The sequence below is a fragment of the Podarcis filfolensis genome (genome assembly GCF_964270895.1).
Source record: "Podarcis filfolensis genome assembly, chromosome: 1".
Taxonomy (NCBI): Eukaryota; Metazoa; Chordata; class Lepidosauria; order Squamata; family Lacertidae; genus Podarcis; species Podarcis filfolensis.
In genome coordinates, this window is record NC_139604.1 from 89611239 (window position 1) to 89634515 (window position 23277).

General features: G+C 43.6%; 1 long non-coding RNA gene across 1 annotated transcript in view; it reads left to right on the forward strand.

Moving 5' to 3' along the window:
• The window catches only part of LOC310759923, a 114563-nt gene that overhangs the window by 72622 nt on the left and 18664 nt on the right, over positions 1 to 23277 (forward strand). The gene's annotated exons all lie outside the window — the stretch shown is intronic.

Here is a 23277-nt window from a genome sequence, read left to right on the forward strand (position 1 = left end):
TGAGGGTTTTTTTTTTTGTCTGTACAAGAAGTATTTTGATGTGATCCTGCTTCCTTCCTTCCTGATACCATACAGCTGAATAATAGCCCATTTATCAAGCTCATAGAACAGAAGGCTCATCAATTTGGAAAGCGGATTTCTCTGCTGGCAGAAAAATTGCTAGCACGCCTCCTTCATAGAATCAGAGAATTGTAGAGTTGGAAGGGACCACGAGAGTCATCTAGTCAAACCACCTGCAAAATCTTTTGCCCAATGTGGGGCTCCAACCCAGAACTCTGAGATTAAGAGTCTCAATGCTGTACCGAATGAGCTGTTCAGCAGCTGGCTCACCTGGGCAGAGGGACACCCCTATTCAATCTCTAACCCCTTCCCTCCAAACAGCCCAGCATAAGTGCTGTTTGGATTGCTCTGTTACTAAGGATCTTTTGTGTTTCTCCAGCCTGGCATTTTTCTTATATGGCAAGCTTGAGGCAAAGTATTTCCATTTTGGGAGACATGGTGCATTTATTTTTTATTTATTTTTAATCTGAATAATCAAAAGTGGCCAAAAAAACCCACTTGAGATCCTCACCAGTTCATTCTGCATCAGGGAGATCCTACTTTCGTTCTGACAAGTTCCAAATTTGTCTGAAACAGCCCCACTTTGGTTTGGGAGTCATCAGTCTCTTTTTTTACCCCCATTCTACTTGGTGATAGTTTAAAAACTGATTGTTCTTTCCATTTTGGTGGAGAGTGGGTGGCCATGGGTGAGAAGCCAGATGGCTGAGAACTGAGCTGTGAAAGGAAACATATATTTGGACACTCAGGTTTGGAGGGACCTAAACGAGAAAGTTAAGGAACTAGCCGGGGTATCCACTTTATTTGCTGAGAGGCAGAGATAAGGAAAAAGGAAAGGACCCCTGCTAAGCCTTTTCTGAGAGGGAATGGCAAGAATTAAATTCACACGCTACTCAACCTGAGATTTCCTGTGTACTTGTGGTTAATAAAGTCAAAGATTTAGTCTTACAAAATATTAATGTTTACTGGAAGCTTAAAATGTTGGATTGGTCTCTAGGTTCAAAACATCTTTGGTTTCACAGATTACAGGTGAAACTCAGAAAATTAGAATATCATGGAATAGTTCATTTATTTCAGTAATTCAACTTAAAAGGTGAATCAATCAATGCGGCGTGGCATGGATGCTATCAGCCTGTGGCACTGCTGAGGTATTATGGAAGACCAGGAAGCTTCAATAGCAGCCTTCAGCTCTTCTGCATTGCTCGGTCTCATGTCTCTCATCTTTCTCTTGGCAATTTCATTTAATATTCTAATTTTCTGAGATTGTTAATTTGGGGTTTTCATCAGCTGTATGCCATGATCATCACAATTATAACAAATAGAGGCTTGACATATCTCGCTTTGCATGTCATGAGTCTATCTCATATATTAGCTTCACCTTTTAAGTTGAATTACTGAAATAAATGAACTTTTCCACAATATTCTAATTTTCCGAGTTTCACCTGTAGGTGCTTATAAATTCACTACTACACCAAAAGACAAAAAGGGATTAAGTGAGGGATTCACAGCACATTCTTGCTCTCCCGTCCACACAGAAACACAAATACTTAAGTTGCTGAACATCATAGGAGTGTACTCTTAACATAGCTTCCCATAAGCTGAAGAATTTGGTTAAGATGCACAATTTTAACATTCTGATGCAACATTAGGTCAATGGAATATCAGTGTTCTGCTCTTAGCGGATGAAAAGGATTGGGAAACAAGACCAAGGGAAAGTATAGAATGAGTGCCAATACTGGAGAACATGGTTGCTACCTCCATAGCACAAATGTTAAAGAACTAAGAGTCCTGCTGGATCTGACCAAAAGTCCATCTAGTTCAGCATCCTTTTCTCGCAGTAGCCAACCAGATGACAATGGGAAGCCTGCAAAGTGGACCTGAGTGCAACAGAACCACCCCTAGCTCCAGGTCATTTATGGACAAGTTAAAAAGCAAAATCATGGAGATTTTCAAGTTCTGTCACTTCCTGCTTACAAAACACTGATACAGCATTAGCCCAGGTGGTTTCTTCAGCCTGGAGGGTGATAGAAACTGCATGAAAAGATCTAGTCAAGCAGGCAATACAGCAACAGGAAAGTGAGATCCCAGGAAGAGGAACCCGAAACTGGAATGGCAAGCTACATCTATCAGCCCTTGATAAGGAGAGGTGATAAAGGTAAACTCCCCAATCCAGTTTTGGGTTCATCTTCCTGGTATCTCACTTTCCTCACCTATATCAATAAAGGTTGTGCCTGGGATTATAGCTGCTTCTTATTTATTGTTCTTTACATTTTTTATGGTTCTATAACCTCCATGTATATCTTTAATTACCATAACTTCTTCCAAAGAATCCTTTACAAAATGGCTGTAATGGCTTTGCAGTCATTCACCCTTTCTCCTCTTACTATATTTATTATAAAAGTATATACTGCTATTCATTTAAAAAAAAAAAATCAGTGGCTTACAACAGTGTGTGTGTGTGTATAACAGTAACTAAGTTGGTCTGTGCGGCAGAGTCTACAAAAAGCTTAAAATTGTTAGCCTTTAATTGCCACAAGACTCATCACCACTTGTAAAGAGGCCTAATGTTTCTTGAAGGTATAGAGGCCAGCATTACAGTGGTCCATATGGTGATACTATAGTCTTGTGTGCAGCATTATGATACCTTTATTTTCCACCTTACTGTAACAACCCCTTTAGGTTTTCAGTTTTGTAAGCATGCACTTGCATGCATTTTTGAATGGTCTTATTTCAGTATAAATGATTACTTTTGCTTGAAAAACAGCACTTAGACAGTAACTTCCAAAGCAGCCCTGACCTGCAACTAGTCTTCTCAACTCTGACTGCCAAAACCTATTGCAGGAGTTAGCTGAGGCTGAATTCATTGCTTTCTTTCATTCTGCTTTCCTTACCTTAACCCCCAAAGCCATTGAAGGTGGGTGTGATTTGTCTATCACACAGCTAAGTTTATAAACTAAGTCAAACCACAGGCTGTAAGTGGGGAAATGAACACCAGGCTTTTAAAACGCTCTTTCCTGTGTAGGCGGGTTTCGTGTAAGGTGTGTGGGTGGTGACCGCAGCTTCAGGGAAACTGGCTTTTTTAAATTAATTATTTGTTCATTGTTTTGCGCAAGGTCAGGCTTTCCTGCAACACTTGCAGCTGGGATTATTTTTCCCCTTCCAGTGTTTATCTGACAAATCATGTACTGGAAAGAATTTGTCTCTATGGTTTCATGCCTGTAATAGTGAGGTGGGGTATATGCGACATGACTGAGCTAGTCAGAGGGTGAGGAAGGAAGTATTTGTGTCTCAGATAAGGAATTGTGGTTATGCTTCTGCAAACCAGAATGGGGCATTCCAAGCATCCAAAGGCCTGAACCAGGCAAAGAGAAGTGTCTGCCTCTGTCCTTCAAGCCTGCCCAACAGAAAGCAGCCAAAGAATAAGAATAACGCTGCTGTCTCGCTCAGCCAGCCAGCACTTTGTCAATCAGTTCAGCTTATTGCAGAAATTGCTTCCAAGCCATTCAAATCCATGGGGTTTGTTTGCCTGCACGATCCAATCAGCACTCATTATACGCACTTCTTTGGCCTGTAAACAACGTTAAGGATGATTTGCGGTGCCTTTGGTTCACTGCTCATGCTCTCTCCAGCTCAGCCTCCCTTCATTAAAGCCTTAATTTCCATCTAGCGAGAGCGTTCTCAAAAGGGCAAAATACAAATTAACAAACCCTTCATTGAGGGATTTGAGATTAAGGGTTATCGGATTTTAGAATTGCGTAACATGCTGTGACATTAAACGCAGAATAGCCTTTTGCCCTCATCCCTGACTCAAATGTGTCAGTATTTGTAAATGCACTTCCTTGCATTCATCCTGGCTCCTCCTGTTCCTGTTTCCCTCCAGCTGTTGATGCTTGAGCTCTAAACACCTTGCGGTGATGCGGGGTGAGTTTCAGAGAAACGGGTAGTGAGTTTGCAGCCCTATTGTGCTGGAGAGAGGTTGCTCATAACAGGGAAAGTCTGAGACCCCGTCTGCACTGTACATTTAGAGTGGCATCATACTGCTTTGAGCAGTCATGGCTTCCCCCAAATACTCATGTCGTTCCTTAAGGCTGCTGAGAAGTGTCAGGAGATCCCTTTCTGCCTCTTTGGGAAGAGGGAGTCATTGTTAAACAACCGTGACAATTGCAGCTTTGTGAGGGGGACAGGGGTCTGTTCACAACTCTTAGTACCCTTTACAAATGACAATTTCCAGAATTCTTTGGGGGGGAGGATGGGAAGGCGTGACTGTTTAAAGTGATATGATACTGCTTTAAATGTATAGTGTCAATGCAGCCTAGGAGGTGTGAGCAAGGAAGAGCCGGTACTGTTCCATTTGCCTTGCTCTTACATGCGCAGTGCTATTTTTCTAGAAAAAGAGGTGCCAGAATGCACCATGAACGCCTTCCTTGTTCTCTTAAAATGGCAATTGTGCCCACCTGAGAGGCGTCCGAACTGAGTTCTGGCTGAAAAAAAGCCCTGTATGTAAGACGGTTGCAATAGAGGGAGCCCTTTCACCACACTTGTCTCCCTCTGACCCACCCCTCCAAAGACCCTGTGGTCTTGACAGAACTGATAGTTCAGGTTTTCAAATGGCTTAAAAGGAAGAATGCAGGGATCTACTAAGAATAAAGGGAAGTATGAACCAGAAGGGGGAGAGTGTGCTTATCAGTGGAGAACAGGCCCTGGTTTTGTCATTGAAATACAGTCATCCGTCAGTCCCAGCTGTAGATTGTTTGCCTCAAAATAGTCTGCTAGTAGGAACCCTCCCATGCAGCCTTAACAATCTCCTCCTGCGCCGGTCAATGTGCTTTGCTGTGGGGCCACACAGTGCTCTTTTATCTCCCTTATTTTACTCTGTGATTATCCTTTTATGTGCAGCTCCGCTTTTAATCGTGAACCCTTAAAAGCGCAAGGGAGGAAAGGAGGCAAGAATAGAGAGAGGGAGCCCCAAGAGAGCTTCTGACACGGAAGGCGTCTGCACACAAAAGAGAGGATTCCATCCTGCTGCCTCTGGGGCCTGGCTGCCAGCTGCTCTGCCATAAAGGACAGGCATGACATCACAACTTCCACATCTCCCCATGAAAAGTGCTGAGTTGCTCTGTCCTGCAACAATACAGATAGCACATTGTGAATCACAAAAGGGCCATATTCCATCTGCGCTGAGGGAGATGAGGAGTGACTGCAGAAACACAGAAGTGCTGTATTCAGTGATTGTTTACAAGTGACTAAAATCTTCACATGCTTTACGATACCACACACATTCCCTTCAACTGGGCCTGCAGTCTCTGCAAGACACACGTGCTGGAGGGGGAGAATTTGGTTGGCTTTCTCTCCCATTGGGTGTACCGTAGACCGCCTTCATTAACGTCTAAGTTTCTTGATCTGGACAAGAAACTTGGCCAAGATCTGGACAGTAAATCCAATGGGGTGCCATTGGATAACAACAACAACATCAATTTATTTATACAACAACAACAACAACAACAAATTATTTATACCCCGCCCTTTCCTGTCAAGACTGGGCTCAGGGTGGCTAACACTAAATATAAAATACAGTGAAAAAGCAACAACACAAAACCCAATTGATTAAACTACAACTTAAAATGGAACCTCGTTTTACTGGCAGCCCATAAATCAAGACCATAAGGGGAGGAAACATCAAATATTAACCAGGGCCAGTTATCCATGCTGGTCCTACATGGGCCAGCAAAAGGGCCAAGGGAAAATTTATATGCAGGATCCCATATAAGGGGTTCCATCAAAAAAAAGAAGAAGAAGAAAGGGGGGGGTCAGACTGGGTCCAGACCAAAGGCCTGCTGGAACAGCTCTGTCTTGCAGGCCCTGTGGAAAGATGTCAAATCCCGCAAGGCCCTGGTCTCCCGCAACAGAGCATTCCACCAGTTCGGGGCCAGTGCTGAAAAGGCCTTGGCCCTGGTTGAGGTCAATCTAACCTCCTTGAGGCCCGAGACCTCCGAAGTGTTGTTATTTATGGACTGTAAGGTCCTCCGTGGGGCATACCAGGAGAGGCAGTCCCGGATGGTGGAGGTCAAGGCCTGGGTTTTCTGTGATGGCTCCTGCCATCCTACCCTTGCCCTTTAAAAACTTCATATATAACTTTGCTTATATATGGGGACGACAGAGGACGAGATGGTTGGGCAGTGTTCTCAAAGCTACCAACATGAGTTTGACCAAGCTGCGGGAGGCAGTGGAAGACAGGAGTGCCTGGCGTGCTCTGGTCCATGGGGTCATGAAGAGTCAGACACGACTAAACGACTAAACAACAACAACTTTGCTTGTAGGGCAGCTCCATGCAGTGCTTTTTTGGGACAAAGTTGTTGAGCTTTTTTTTTTAGTTTTGCCCAAAGTTGTTGAGCTTTCTTTGCAAAATCTAAAGCGAGAGAGGGAGAGAAGAATTTTTGAACTATTTTTAAGGAAATTTGTCCAAATATACACTTCTGACATGTGTTGCCATACGTCCAGATTTTCCCGGACACCATCTTTATTTCCCTTTGGCATCTATACATATTAATGGACAAATGCTAATTTTATGCAGATGTGTGTCATGGGCCTAAGTTCACATATTTTAAATAACTAGCAATGCTCCTAGGCACATCTACATTACCTACAACTTCTACCAAGTAACTTTAGGCTTCTAGCTATCTTTTTTTTTTTTTAATGCACTGTGCTAGCTGCTGTACGACTTCATTGTCTGTTTATTTATTCTTTTGTTATTTATACATTGTATTCTATAGGTTTCAAACTGTAATACAATCAAATATAAGAAGTAAAAGAAGAAAGAAAAATGAAAGAAAAAGCCAATAATCTGATGGATTGCTGCCTTCCATCTTCCACAATGCATTCACAGATATGCCATGGACCAAATGAATAATTTTTCATACCACTGTTTGGGAAGCCCTGACCTAGAGCAAAACACTGGCACTGGGACCATATCCAATCCATTCTGCAACTGTTTCACTTGCTGTTGATTAGCTTCCAGACTGAGTTCAAGGTGCTGGTTTTAACCTTCAAAGCCCTTTATGGGCTGAGATGCTTCTAGCTATCTAAAAAGGCGCCGGACTCGGTATTCAATTGGAACAACAATTCCCAGAGTAATCATAACAGTTATAGATTAAAACTTGTTACTTACTGAGGACTGAGATACTGAAGACACATGTGGCCAGGTCTTACTGCATCACTGGCACAAGCTATATGCCTAACAAAGAGTGATAATCATCCTGGGCTCCTTGAACTTTGGGTCTGCTCTCTGGCCTTATCCCAGCTGTACTGTTCTTGTTCCTTATGATGCTTGATTAATTATTAAACATTTATGCCATTTTCCCATAAAAAAATAAGAAGCTCTGCCTGACGTGGCTGCTCGATAAATCATATACTGCCTGAGACTTGCCTTGAGAGTTGGCTGTTTGGGTGTGCCTGTCTGTCTTTGTTCCAAGAAGATACTGAGAAATCTATGCCCTACGTAGTTAGCTACCCCACAATTCCTTCTTTCTTAAGCTTCCTAGTCTATGTCCTTCGCCCGTCTTCACTTTTGCCCTAGTCAGATAATATACATCCACACTCTGAATTTCCAGAGTAGTAGAGGAAACTTTCCACACACTTAGCTCAGCTTTTTCAAAGAGCATGTGTTTGTATAACTGGATACATTAGGTCTTTTGCCTCCTCATTGGAACATTACTTTTTGGGACTTCTAGTTACATGGAAAGCCTAACACATGTATGCTTTATGCAGCCATTTATGTGAATCCATGTGCATTGGAGGTGGGGGCTGCTGCCACACTCCCTTTCCTCTCTCACAAACACTTTCAACTTGGATATGTGTCATCTGAATGGGGCTCTTAGCACCCTGCTTTCAGCAATCTATGGAGACACGCAAGTATCAGGCAGATTTGGGCACCTAGGTTAATTCACATCCTATCAATGGACAGATGAACCTTTCTGGTTGCCATAGGAGCCAAAATGAAAATATTACAGCTGCCAGGAGAATTGCTCCTCCACTATCCCTGCCATGAGCTAGACCCGGCCTAATGAAACCTTAAAAGCTCATACAAGGATCAGGGATGGTTGGCATGCATTTAGTTTCAAAAGCATGGGGCAAACCTCCCTAAGGAGACAAGAACAGAAAGCACGCACTACGTATTCCCCTGTTAGGAGAGCATGTGAGCACTAGTTGATGTAACATAACATTTAGTGAATTGCTCAAGACACTTCACAAACGTTATTTCAGTCAGAGGAGCCCCAGGACTGAAGGAATTCTTCACAAAGTGCTAACTAGTGAGCATCCTCGCCCCCACAATGTTGCCTCTCCTATGGGTTCAAGAGGCTTAGCTTGGTGACACAAGCAGTTTTAAGGAGCTGCTACCCCCCCAGTGACCCAGAAGTTAAGTTTTCTTCATGTGTATTGTCAAAAACAAAGATGGCAGCCATGTGAAGCTGACAGAAGTGTGGTTTTCTTAAGGAGCCCTGTGCAAGCATCAGCAATGGGCTGTGCTGGGATGTCATCTGCTGCTGCCTGGCCTCATTTCAGTATTTCTCACAAAAGCCCTCTAAAAAAGGTCAGTATGATCGTGGTCTTCCTTAAAGCATCCTTGTATGTCCTCCTTTATAAATGTTGTTGAAGAGGCAGAACTCCCAGATAAGTTTGGAGTAAATATTTGAGTATCAAATCCAATAGCTTGGCACCAACGAGCCCAAGATTAACCCAACCCTCTAAATAATAACTTTTTTAAAAAAAACCAGGGTAATGTACATGGTACTGTATGTTTGAGGGTACCGGAGTAATTGATTAAAGCTCTTCAGTTGGTGGCAGCATCCTATCATATATACAGCAAGAGACATCATTCTCCTGGGACCTGGGACATCACAGATGGTATGGCTCTGTGTTGAAGAAATCCTTATGACAGTGGGCCTGTTTTAACAAATTTATAAGGCTAATTGTGGTGCGAGAAGGCTAAATGGAGTGGGATAATTTGTCCTTAAACTCTGCTCCTTGCCTTGCCACATGTTGTTCCCACCGAGATCAGCTCAGTTTTGGAGGTAGGTAAGTTTCAGTCAAATTGCTTGAGAAAATAGTAGCTTGCTGGGGTGGATCAGTGGGCAAAAGGGTGGATGAAGAAAATTTTGAGACCCAGCATATAGAAAAGGGGCTCAGAGAGAGTAAGAGCAGAAGAGAGCTGAGGGAAAAGAGTCTGAACTAATTGGTTATGAGACTTTGAGGATTCACAAGGAAAAGTTGGCCATGACAACACAGATACCAGGAATATAAGAAAGCTACTAATGGAATCTGTCCTAGGCACCCAAAGGGCTGAAATGAAAGCTCTGACTTCTAGAATGACTTTAAAAACTGTGTGAAGAAGGCAATGAGCTTGCTGTAATTTTTCTTTCATGTGCAAATTGGAGATTATGAAAGTGCCTGGCAGGGAACAGTTGTGTTTAGGACAGAAAGGGTCACCCTCAGCTTGTTTTTCCTGTTCTTCAGGTATGCTGTTGCTTAAGGAGAGCTGCAAAGGCTCCTTCCCCCAAGGACAAGTCACTTCCTTGAAAAGCTCCTCTTCCTCTCAGCAGTATTTGATGTTTTTGCATGGGGTGGTTTTAGAGAAACACCTTACAAGGGATTTTTAAAGATGCATGCCGTACATACTTAGGCATAACAAAAAATGCATACCACCACCAGAACATATAGAAGCATGCAGCTAAAGATAAAATGTTGAAACCCATGGTATGTTGTAATCACTGTTTTGCGCAGGATAGAGGCAATGACTCAGCCGGTATTTTTATCACCTGTCTGTCTGTTTGTCTGTGCTACCAGATGGCATTTATTGTGGAATCAGTGCTGCTTGTGCACACGAGGTTCTTTGCAGCATCCGCATTATACCGTCCTCAACCAGCCTGTGCTTTTTAAAAAGAATCCATGCCCACTTGCCCTTTCCACATGCTTCTCAAAGCAGCTTTCAACAAGTAAAACATGCAGTGTTCGAAATCTAAGATGTAGATTCAAACATCTGAAAACAGGAACATTCGAGTGGCATTCATGGTGCAAACGCCTTCTGAAATAAAACTGTTTAGATGCCTGAAGCTCTGCAGGAATGGTGCCTGTCTAGTTTCTGCTCGGAGGGTGTTCTGTAGAGAGACCTACAGAGGGCACAATTCCTCATTGATAGGGGTCCTGCATGTGGACCATGGGAGACGGCTAAGAGTGTTTCCCCAGGTCAGACAGGAAAATTGGCTTCCAGGTGGAAAAATCAAAACTGGAGACAGAATTACTAGAATCCAAAACTAAGAACTTGTCAAAAATGTATAACTTGCTGTTGGAATGGAATACACAGGATGAAATAGTTAAATCAGCTATGATCAAGTGGGCACAAGATATTGGTCATAACATTATGTTTGAGGACTGGGAACGGTTGTGGACCACCGGTATAAAATTTACGGCATGTAATGCCTTGAAAGAAAATATTATGAAAATGATTTATAGGTGGTACATGACTCCAGTCAAGCTCGCAAAAATTTACCACTTGCCTGATAATAAGTGTTGGAAATGTAAAGAGACTGAAGGTACATTCTTTCACCTTTGGTGGACATGCCCAAGCATTAAGGCTTTCTGGGAAATGATTTATAATGAAATGAAAAAGGTATTTAAATATACCTGAATATTTCCTGAAGAAACCAGAGGCCTTTCTCCTGGGTATGGTCGGCCAATTGGTGCCAAAGAAGGACAGAACATTTTTTATGTATGCTACAACAGCAGCAAGAATACTCATCGCAAAGTATTGGAAGACACAAGATCTACCCACCGTGGAAGAATGGCAGATGAAAGTGATAGACTATATGGGACTGGCAGAAATGACCGGCAGAATTCGAGACCAGGGAAAAGAGACAGCGGAAGAAGACTGGAAGAAATTTAAGGACTATCTTAAGAAACATTGTAAAATTATTGAAGGCTAGAACGATGTTGATTCAGAAATTAAGGGGTTAAAAGCTGTAATGATTATGTGATTAAGAAAAGAAAGGCTAAAAATTATATAGAAATTAGGGGAAGGATTTGCTAAATTGACTTAATTAGAGAATGGAATACAGAAAGGGGAGGTATGAGGAGGTCGGGAAAGTAAGTTTTATGAATTTAAGGGATGGAAATTATACTTGTTTTGTATGTGTTCTGTCTGGATTGTATGTATTTTTATTGTTTTTGTTTTTTATTGTTCTGTTTTTTCTGTTTTATATAAATTCCTAAACCTTAATAAATATATTATAAAAAAAAGAGTGTTTCCCCAGAAGTTTCCTGTCATAAGCCTGGGACATTCTTGGCTCTGCCTTTGTGACTTCCCTTTGAGCCCAGTTCCACTAGCTTCCAAGCCACCTCACCAGTCCAGTGATCCCAAGCCACTACTGGCCGCTGGTTGTGTGGAAGCTAGTTAGTGCATCTGGAGTGGGGGGGACGGGTCAGTTTGTAACATGTGTGATGACCTTTCAGCAGGTAGTCTCTCATACCACACCCCTGCTCCACACCTGAGCACAACCTAGCCATTTTGTTTCCTGCGGAAAGCCAGGTGCGTGTTTGAATTTCAACAACTCAGTTAGCAGAAGCTGTACTCTCAAGATCGCCACAGTGGGGGAGGACTGCTTTGGAGACTGTAATCACAGTACATACACAGAGGTGGTGGTGGTTTTTGGTTCTTCTTTTAAAAGAGATCTTCAACAAAACCTTTAAAAATCGCTCTTCTATAAGCCTTAGTAACGATAACATCACTCTTGTACAATACCTCATCTGAAATCCTGGAGAACGGCTGCTGGTTGTTGTAGTGAGCTAGATGGACCAGTGGTCTTAACTTAGCTTCCCATGTTAGACCACTTGTCTGTCTAACTCAGCACTGTAAAAAGGCAACAGCTGGAGTATTTCTGGTGAGCAAGACTTGCCTTCAGGCCAGGGGTCCGGAACCGAGTGGCCCTCCAGATGTTGTTGGACTCCAGCTCCCATCAGCCACCCACTGGTGGTCAAAGGATGATGGGAGTGGTAGTCCAGCAGCATGTACTGGATGGGGGCACACTAGGTTCCCAATCCCCGTTCAAGGCAAACAAGCACTGGCTGCAAGTGAGTTCTGAGCACAGATGGAATAGCAAAAGCAGTGCAGTGGTACCTTGGGTTACAGACATTTCAGGTTACAGACACTTCAGGTTACAGACTCCGCTAACCCAGAAATAGTACCTCAGGTTAAGAACTTTGCTTCAGGATGAGAACAGAAATCGGGCTCCGGTGGCGTGGCGGCAGCGGCAGCAGGAGACCCCATTAGCTAAAGTGGTACCTCAGGTTAAGAACAGTTTCAGGTTAAGAAGGGACCTCCAGAACGAATTAAGTTCTTAACCCGAGGTACCACTGTACTTGAAATAAAAATGAGGAGGAAGACTGCAACACACTGTGGATGACGCATCTATGAAAGTATATATGAACACATAAGGAAAGATATAGACATCAGGCAACTGCGATTAAATGCCACCATCTAGTGCTGAAAATGAATATTACCTGTGCCAAAAAAGGAAGCGACAGAGGGCTTGCTCAGACCTGAAAACCTACATTTTCCAAATCCATTTTGTTCTCCATAGCCCTTTACATTTTCATACCTACCCCATATGTTAACAATTCACACAGCTCTGCATTTATTGATTTAACAGGACGACAACTGCAGACCGTTAAGCGTGCTGATAGTTGATAGGAAACCCCTATTCCCCCACAGCTACAATTCCCAGAGTGGTTTAACAACCAATCCCTCTTTTCCAAGACCTTCCAGAACTGTAGCCCTCTTAGCATCCTCCACAAATTACAGTTTTCAGGATCCTTTGGGGGAAGCCATGACTGTTGAAAGTGGAATGATACTGCCTTAAATGTATAGTGCAGATGGGACCCCAGTTAAGTAACCTAGAAGCGACATTCTGCACTAACCAAAGTTTCTAAACAATCTTCAAAGTCAAGCCCACACATATAGCACATTACAGCTGTACATGTTAATGATGCATAGAGGCTTTATGTGGTTTTTGTCCCCTTATAATACAGAAGAAACCACAGTCCTCCAATGGCTGCGCTCGTTTCTCTCTGGTCGGGGACAGAGGGTGGCGCTTGGGGGGGAATTGTCATCGCGCCACTCCTTGGTGTGTGGAGTGCCTCAGGGTGCGATTCTCTCCCCGATGCTTTTTAACATCTTTATGCGCCCCCTCGCCCAGCTTGTCCGGAGTTTTGGGCTGGGTTGCCATCAGTATGCCGATGACACCCAACTCTATCTGTTGATGGATGGCCATCCTGACTCGGCCCCAGACACACTGACCAGATGTCTGGAAGCTGTGGCTGGATGGTTACGTGGGAGCCGGTTGAAGTTAAATCCTTCGAAGACAGAGGTCCTCTGGCTGGGACGGAGCGATATGGGATTGAGGGAGCAACTCCCATCTCTTGCGGGGGTGCAATTAGTGCCAGCATCGTCCGTTAAGAGTTTGGGTGTAATTTTCGATACCTCCCTCTCTATGGAGGCGCAGATTACAGCTATAACAAAGGCGGCATTTTTTCATCTCCGCCAAGCTAAGCAGTTGGCTCCTTATCTCTCTCGCCCTGACCTAGCCACTGTGATCCACGTGACGGTCACCTCCAGACTGGATTATTGTAACTCGCTCTACGTGGGGCTGCCCTTGAGACTGACCCAGAAACTCCAGTGGGTGCAGAATGCCGCGGCGAGACTCCTTATGGGGTCTTCGCTGCGAGATCATATTCATCCGGTACTATACCAGCTGCACTGGCTCCCGGTGGAGTACAGGATCAGGTTTAAGGTGCTGGTTTTAACCTTTAAAGCCCTATACGGCCTAGGACCCTCGTACCTACGGGACCACCTCTCCTGGTATGTCCCACAGAGAAATTTACGGTCTGCAAATAAAAACATCCTGAAGATCCCAGGCCACAGAGAGGTTAGGCTGGCCTCAACTAGAGCCAGGGCTTTCTCGGCCGCGGCTCCAATCTGGTGGAACGCTCTGTCACAAGAGACTAGGGCCCTGCGGGACCTGACATCTTTCCGCAGGGCCTGCAAGACAGAGCTGTTCCACCAGGCCTTTGGTCAGGGCACAGCCTGACCCCCTCCTCTGGCAATCTGCACAGAATTTTGCTTAATGGTTGCCATCAATTTGATTTTAATTTGATTTTAATTAATTTTATAATGAATGTTCTTAGAATGTTGGATTATTTTGATTGTTGTTAGCCGCCCTGAGCCCGGCTTCGGCTGGGGAGGGCGGGATATAAATAAAATTTATTATTATTATTATTATTATTATTATTATTATTATTATTACTGAAAACTCTAGAGATTAACCATTGCCAATCAATTTATCTATGTCTGGAACACAGAAATATCACACATGCCCTTATTCCTGAAATTCAAAGCATCATTGTTCAGTCATTTGGCACATGACTGAGATGGCAACAGATGGCTGGCCGCCGTGCTGACATGGAATTCCCAAGGCACTTTGCTCAGGGGCTCTTGCTTACAGCACTACTCTTGTTTTTCATTTTCAAAAGCTGGATTTAAAGAGAGAGAGAGAGAGAGATTGGTCATACAGAAAAATAAAAAAGCAAGCTGCGGTGAAAGGTAGAAAGACCCCTACATTAATTTTACATGTGTGTAACTGTGGTTACATGTAACTCTTAAAAAGCAGAGACATCACGTTGCCAACAAAGGTCCGTATAGTTAAAGCCATGGTTTTCCCAGTAGTGATGTATGGAAGTGAGAGCTGGACCATAAAGAAGGCTGATCGCCAAAGAATTGATGCTTTTGAATTATGGTACTGGAGGAGACTGCAGGAAGATCAAACCTATCCATCCTTAAGGAAATCAGCCCTGAGTGCTCACTGGAAGGACAGATCCTGAAGCTGAGGCTCCAATACTTTGGCCACCTCATGAGAAGAGAAGACTCCCTGGAAAAGACCCTGATGCTGGGAAAGATGGAGGGCACAAGGAGAAGGGGACAACAGAGGACGAGATGGTTGGACAGTGTTCTCGAAGCTACTACCATAAGTTTGACCAAACTGCGGGAGACAGTGGAAGACAGGAGTGCCTGGTGTGCTCTGTTCCATGGGGTCACGAAGAGTCGGACACGACTAAACAACAACAACTGTGGTCTGCAACAAAATGTTGCCGTTTGGTATGGTGCTGTTCCAGGATCACTTCCACTCCAATCCACACACCCCTCTTCTGGTTTAGCTCCACCCACCCTAAAATAGTCCACATTCCGTGGCCACTGAGCATGCTCAGTCCTCATGGGGCTACCTCTTATGTGTGGCTTTGACTACATAAGCAGCAGCCCTCACAGCCTGGATGTACAGATTATGGTATCTGAATCCAGCCCATTTCATTACTCCCTGGAATTAGTCCAAGCATTTTTGCATTTTAATTGGGATATTTAAATGCTTTGTAAGCTGTAATGAGACCATGTGTGCTGTGTTCAGAATTTTCTTTCTTTGTAATAATGATTTTAAACAGTCCTTTTCCCCCCTGGGGGTACTCAAGGTTACGCAGTACCGGCACCTTTTCTTCTAGATGAAAAGCACTGATTTAAGAAATTGCTTTTGGTTCTATGGATGGTGTTGTTTTGCATTGCATTACTGTTTTTGATGTTGTAGGCTACTTTGAGCCGATGAAGAAGCCAGATTTTTTTTTTTAATGGTATTATAAAAACAAAGGTTGAAAAATAGCCTCATAGTGGCTACTAAATGAACTGGAATAAAATCCAAATAATTAATGAAATAGTGATTAAGCATACCTGCCAAAGGTCCCTATATGTGTCCTGGGATGCCACTTTTACGGATCTTTTACAGATTAAGTTCCATTTTGCATAGCAGAACAAGTCCTACCCTGTTTGATTTGCAAAATACCTGCCAAAGCTCATAATAAGAGCCAATCCTGTCAAACAGGTCACAGTATTGCTTCTCTGTTTCTTAGTTTCCATACCTACGTTTTTATTTTGTAATAGCCTTTAGTTGAAAAACATATGCATGGCTGTTGATGTCAATGATTTCAGGGATAAACTGCAGATGCTAGGGAAAACACTGCGTGGAATATACTTTGCTCCTGGCCCCACTATAATTAGTAAGGACAAAGGCTCATTCAGAAAAAAGGAACTTACTATGATTAACTTGTTTGAATGACATTTGCAATGCACTCTGAAACATGCCTACCCACTGAGTTCAATAGGGCTTGCTCCCAGGAAAGTGGGCATAGGATTGCAGTTTTCATCACAACTAACTTGAGTTGGATCGGTGCTTTCCTCACCCCAACTTCTCAAATTAGGTGGAATATAAAACATGTAGTTTAGCTTGAAGACCACATTGTACTTGCTAGAGTCACCAAGTAGGTAAGCTCTCTTTGAAAAGCCAAACAAAGGATAGTTCAGTCTGATCTTCAGGTCAGCTTAATCTTGTCCCAATTGCTATCCTTTTGTTTTGTTGTGTTTATTTTGGAGATAAAACACTATAAAAGCTAGGAGATTTCTATATGCTTAAGGTAAAGGTAAAGGAACCCCTGACCATTAGGTCCAGTCATGACCGACTCTGGGGTTGCAGCCGAGGGAGCTGGCGTACAGCTTCCGGGTCATGTGGCCAGGATGACTAAGCCGCTTCTGGCGAACCAGAGCAGTGCACGGAAACACCGTTTACCTTCCCACCGGAGCGGTGCCTATTTATCTACTTGCACTTTGATGTGCTTTCGAACTGCTAGGTTGGCAGGAGCAGGGACCAAGCAATGGGAGCTCACTCTGTCACGGGGATTTGAACTGCCGACCTGCTGATCAGCAAGCCCTAGGCTCTGTGGTTTAACCCACAGCGCCATCCACGTCCCCCTTCTATATGCTTAGTTGCATTTAAAAGATTGTATTTTTAGGGCACCTCTGCCACTTTAAAGTGGTATTATATGTTTTTTACTATTACAGTCGTATTATATGTTTTTTACTATTACACCCTTATACCAGGGGTTCTGAAACTGTACTCTGTGAACCAAAGGCAGTGGTCTGAGAACTCCATTCAGGTGGTCTGTGGAAAGGCTGCAGAATGGTCAAGGAAATCTGTAGTCCCCCCCCCATTCCCCTCTCCTCTGCTGTCAATTGATATAAAGCCCATTTTGACAAGAGCCAGATTATTAACAAGGTCCTGGCTTAGGGCCCATGATTTTCATAACATGGTACTGGTTTTGACAATGATGCTTATGATGCAGCAAGAAATGGTGCTTTATTTTTCTTTATAGTAATCCAGAAGTGAAAGGAATATTTGTTCTACAATGTACCAATGAACACTCCCCCAAAACAATTTTTATTCAGTGGTCTGCTGAGACTCTAACAGTTGTCAAGTGGTTGTACTGCTGAGTCAGACTATTGGTTCATCCAGCCTAGGTGTCGCCTTCTCTGTTAGGTGCCAGATCCTTTTAACTAGAGGTGATCAGGGGTTGGACCTGGGACCTTATGCGTGCAAAACATGAGCTTTGCCATGGAGCTATGACTTCTCCCCAAATAAGAGAGCCCCCTTAGCATGTGTGAAATGGATTTGAGAATACAGAATGGCCTTTAGTCCACCTGTCCCAGTCCTGTCTCCAGTGACTTGCAGTATCTTTCTAGGATGAGGTCCTTTCAACTGGAGATGCTAAGAGCAGGGCATGGGACCTTATCTGTGCAAAGCATGGAATAATGTGGAAAGACTGGTAGTGCAGGTTTGTTGCGCCTGGTGGAATTTTGGTGTATGAAACTTTGTTACACCTACAATGATTTGAAGTTCTTCTACCCTTGCTGTTACAAAATTTCAGACTACCCTCCATGTGTAGTGTTATGTACTGAGCTGAATCCTGGAACAATAGGATCCAGAAGGCAGCAGTCTGATTGGCCTGCAGCCGCAGCCAATCAGGCTCCTGGATGAAGTGAATCAGCGACCTGATTGGCCTGCAGCTGCATCCAATCAGGCTCCTGGATGAAGTGAATCAGCGACCTGATTGGCCTGCAGCCGCATCCAATCAGGCTCCTGGATGAAGTGAATCAGCAACCTGATTGGCCTGCAGGAGCAGCCAATCAGGCTTCTGGAGGTGAATCCACAACCTGATTGGCCTACAGGAGCAGCCCGGAAATAGCCAATCACACGGGGCCCATTGTGTAAATAATGTATATATAGCTAGACGTTTTGGGAAAAGTTTCATTCATTGCTAGTATGAGTTGAAAAAAGAGCATGAAATTCACACTCGACTCCGAATATATTTCACGTAGGTAAGCTGTTGTTAGCTGGCAAGTACTCTCCTCAAGTTTTTGCTGTGTGAAGCCTCTCAGCTCTGAGTCAGCTTAGCCTAGCGGTTTGATTGATCCTGCCTCTCAGCTCTGCTTCAAGGGAAAAACGCATGGTGCAGATTGACTGATATTAAAGCCAATTGCTGGAGAAGATAAGGGGTGGAAAAAAGAGTCATAGCAACCTGGTTTTTCAAAAGATTGAAAAGGCTGATTCTTACGTTCACATTCTTGGAAGAACAATGATGATCTATAAAATGACAACAAAAGGCAGACAGATTAATAAGAGAGAAGTGCTTAACCTTTGGCAACAACCCCTAAAGATGTATAGATAACTGATTGAATGGGAGAGGTATGGAAAGTCACAGCACTCCTTTCAAACACACAACCAAATAACACCAGTACAATATGGTGCCAGCACGCTTGCCCCAATGCACTGCTGGCACAAAGGTACTCATGGAGCACAGAGGCAGCCCAGTTCTGTTCAGTGGTAGGAATGTTCCAGGCATGCAGAAGGAGTAAGGTGTTAAAAGGCATTCTGTCAACATTGCAAGCAAAGAATGGGTGCATTGTTTGACCCATTTTGCTCAGAGCGGATATTTTTATGATAGTGATTGCTGTGGGCACAGCAATGTTTAAGAGCAAAAAAGGAAATCAAATTTCTTTAACGATGGGGTTGTATCCCACAAAGGAATCCCATTTTTATAAGGACTTCCACTGGCAGGGGAACTTCTCCTCCCCCTGCTGTTCCTGGTTTCCCCCCAACCCTCTGAAACTGATTGGGGGAGTTGGTAGGGGTGTGGAGTTGGTAGGGAGGAAAAGCTCTGCTGTGCAAGCAGAGGTCCTTGCATGAATGGAGCAACTTTGCTGGATATAGCCCCAGTGTCTGTATGATGTTAACTGGTGAAACAGCTAATTCTGCTTCGCTCACAATGCAGAGAGGGAGGTGGCTTGCTTGCTTAATCCCAGGAAAACAGGAGTCCTAATTCATGTGGGGTGCTACAGTCATAGCACCCTGACCCTTCAAATGTGCTGTTCAAATGGGAGATATCAAAAGAGGGGGTGGGGTTAGAGCAGTGGACACTGAGTATATCTTTAGATAGAAGTGGGAAACCTCCAGCCCGCAGGCCAAATTTGGACTGCCAGTCTGTTTTTCCCAAACCACGCCTGCTTGCCCCACACCTGGTCCTGGTGTCAGCTGGAATTGCTGCTCAAGCAGCTGATCCCTGAGGAAAGCAGGGGGTGGAAGTTCAGTTGTGTTTGATGGCTATTTTCCCACCCCCCTGGGTCAACTTGGACAGGTGGACTCCATCAGATTCACCTGTCTTTACGTGCACCTTCCCCCTGTTTTGATGTCTAGAGAGAGATAGAGATGCAGAGATCTCTTCCCTTTCGCAGCCTGACCTTCGGGGGTAAACTGTCCCATTTCACCACCTGAAGTGAAGTGGGATGGTTTCATCTGCTGAAGAAGCCTCACTTACCGGGATTGTGTGGCATGACTTCTGGCAAGAGCTCGTGCTAGGACACCACCACACAGCGTTCTACCTTGTGGGTGGGCCAGCCCAGCTGACCTTCCTGTGTCCCATGCATCAACCATGCATGCCTATATCTTAACTAGATAACTCAAAAGGCTTTGAAGCCTTATGAGGAAATAATGTTTTTCTACAGGGCTCCAGCTAAAAAGAGAAAGAAGAATGTTGTAAGGGCTAGTTTGTTAAACAGAAACCTGTCAAATACTAAAACAGTCTGACAAAGAACAGCTGTGGAGGCAGGACTGGCTCAGGAACTTGAAACAGGGCGGAAAAATATACTGGCATGCTTATGCAATAGCTTCCAAGTAACTGGCTAAATGACAGAGGCCTTTTCAGACTTTGTATAATCCAAGTAAACCACTCCCTTCCCTTACTTAACAGAATTAAACTGCATTATTCTAGAAGCAGCGGGGTGGGGGCAGGGAGCTTTTCATTTGCTCAGAATCTGCAAGTCAAATTGGTCGCAGCTGAATTGTTGGCATTGAAATTCCTTCTGTTGAATGTAGTTCCACTTTCTCTCCTCACGTTTTAAAAGCACATGCGAAGCCCATCCCTATGCGGGTTCACTTGCATGCATGTCCCATGCAGTTCAACAGAGTTTACTCCCTAGAAAGTGGGTTTAGGCTTTCAGGCTGAACTCCAGTTGTACCCTCACTCTAAAAGAACACGTAATACTGTGTTCAGGATATATCTACTTTTTAAAAGCTCACAAACTGACTGACAGGGAAAATTAAGTGAAGCATCCAAACATGCCAAGTTATAGTATTTGGAACTGAGGACATTTCTGATCTATTGCTCTTACCAAAACTGGAAAAACTCCCTACATACTACTCTATCACCTATGTGCCCCCAAGAATCAGGAATATTTTTTCCAGCTCTCCTTTAGGCCAAGACTTTAAATTTATTACTGACTCTTAAGATACCATCTCCCCACCCCACAATGACACACCCTATTCACATACTGCAAACTGAAATTGTGTTGTCAATGCCATAACTCTGGAGAAAGCTCTTTAGGCTACATCTCCATCAGCTGTTTTTCCCAGGCTGGAAAGTACATTAGCACAAATTGTATGGAATTTATTTAAATCCTTTCAATGCACACGTATTCAATCCTTTCAATGCACTTGGTATTTGTGCTACTCTCAGGATGGATTGAGCCCCTACTCCAGGATGATTACAATATTAGAAAATATAAAGTGTCCTACTCTAATGAGTACCAAGTATTTTACACAAAAATACATTGTGCAATAGCCATCTGTGTCATACTGCTAACCTGATGTTACAACTAAGGAAAGTGATCCAGTCTCTCCCACTCCTTTTTGCCACATCTTGACTGTGTGTGGATGTAACTATAAAAAGTAACCCATCAGTCAGCAGGATATTTTAATGTTGACCTAACTAACTTATTCATAAAAAGCCAGTCTGGCTACTCCTCAAGGGGTCTATTACAATCTATGAATGTATAATTGAAGAGGGTTCAGATCAAATTTAAAAGTGTGGTACATATGTGTGTTCTCCTACGAATAAAATTAAAATGTGGGCGTGGAATGGTGGAAAATAGCTGAACACACTAGGAATGTTAAACATGAGCTTATATATAGGTCATGGAGACTACACCCTAAAGCAGCCTTGAGAGTATCATACACACTATATGGATTCATAAACACATTCCTTTGGATTGGGGATTATTTTCCATAATCAGGGTCCCCTGAACTCTAGGGAAGGTTGGGGGACTTGAAATTAGTTCCTCTAGTTTGGAGGCACTCAGAGTCATTCAGGGAGGTTACATGATATCCTAACTGTTTTTGCCTAACAACATTGTAATCCAGTTTACTATTTGTTTGCCTCAAAATAGAAGGATCCCCTGCAAAACAGATGATGGCTGCACTAAAAGCAAAGCATAACCAAACCAAACCAATGCCTAGAAAATCCCTGAGATTTGGATGGAAGATTTTTTTTCCAGTCACAACTTTCCAGAAGATGGAAACAGTGTGGATGATTTTACAGATACAGAACTCTCCCCCCCCCTTCTGTGTTTGCCTCTCTATACATGTACAGTAAGCAGAGAAGCTCAATTTCCTGGCATCTGTACCTTATCATGCATAAAGCCTGGAGTTGTGCATGTGTACATAAAGTGTTTCGCTTGATACTGTAGAAAGTGTAGGGAACAACTCTGCAAAAATGAAACACAGTTGCCCACTGTTATGAGAAAAAACTGCTCCTTTTCCCTTATGGGGTGCACAACAGCCCATATGGGGACACGGGTGGTGCTGTGGGGTAAACCACAGATCAGAAGGTTGGCAGTTTGAATGCCCGCGATGGGGTGAGCTCCTGTTGTTCGGTCCCAGCTCCTGCCAACCTAGCAGTTCGAAAGCATGCAGTGCAAGTAGATAAATAGGTATCGCTCCGGCGGGAAGGTAAACGGCGTTTCTGTGCGCTGCTCTGGTTCACCAGAAGCAGCTTAGTCATGCTGACTACATGACCCGGAAGCTGTACGCCAGCTCCCTTGGCCAGTAAAGCGAGATGAGTGCCGCACCCCCAGAGTTGTTTGCGACTGGACCTAATGGTCAGGGGTCCCTTTACCTTTACCCTTTAAGAGCCCATACAGAGTCCTTTTGTAGGTTCTCTATCGGTAGGAAAAAATAATAGAGACCAACCAGAGAATATTGAGAAGCAAAGCAGCTAGCAAGCCTGATCTTTATTAAAGCTGTTGCAACAGGATGCTCTCCCTCCACACACACACCCCCGGGCACACAGGGGAAGGGGAAGGACCCAGAACAAAATGTGTGCCCACCCTTATATAGGCTTTTTAAATTGCTCATCCTCAAACTCCAGACCACCCACAAAAACATCATACTTACATCACAGGAGGGGCGGACTACCACAGAAATCTGAGTTGTTTTTTTCTCTTGTCTGCTAGGTTGCTTGATTGGATTACCTGGGCATCCTGGCCACTCTTTTGTTACTCAATTCCTGAATCCAGGTCACAGGCTCACACCCTATTCATATCTTAAATGTGCCCTTATGACAGGATTTGCAAAAGAGATAATGGGAGATTTCCCATTTCCTTCGACCTTGCAGAGAAATATCTGAGGACATTTTGGGAGAGAGAAAATGGTTTCAGGACTTTTCTGTGGGTTTCAGACATGTGGTTTACATATTTGTATGTGTTTGCTTGGTACATTTATGAATATATATATATATGACCTTAAAATTCTTATAACACCCACTATTAATTTAGATTTAAGCATGTGTTTGTGACTGCAGGTGCAGAATTGTAGCCCTGATGGCTTAACTGGCTGGATTGTCCCCACAGTGAGTGAAGCAGCTATGATACCCTTGATAGAAAACCAGATGCAACAAAATCAGCCATTTTTT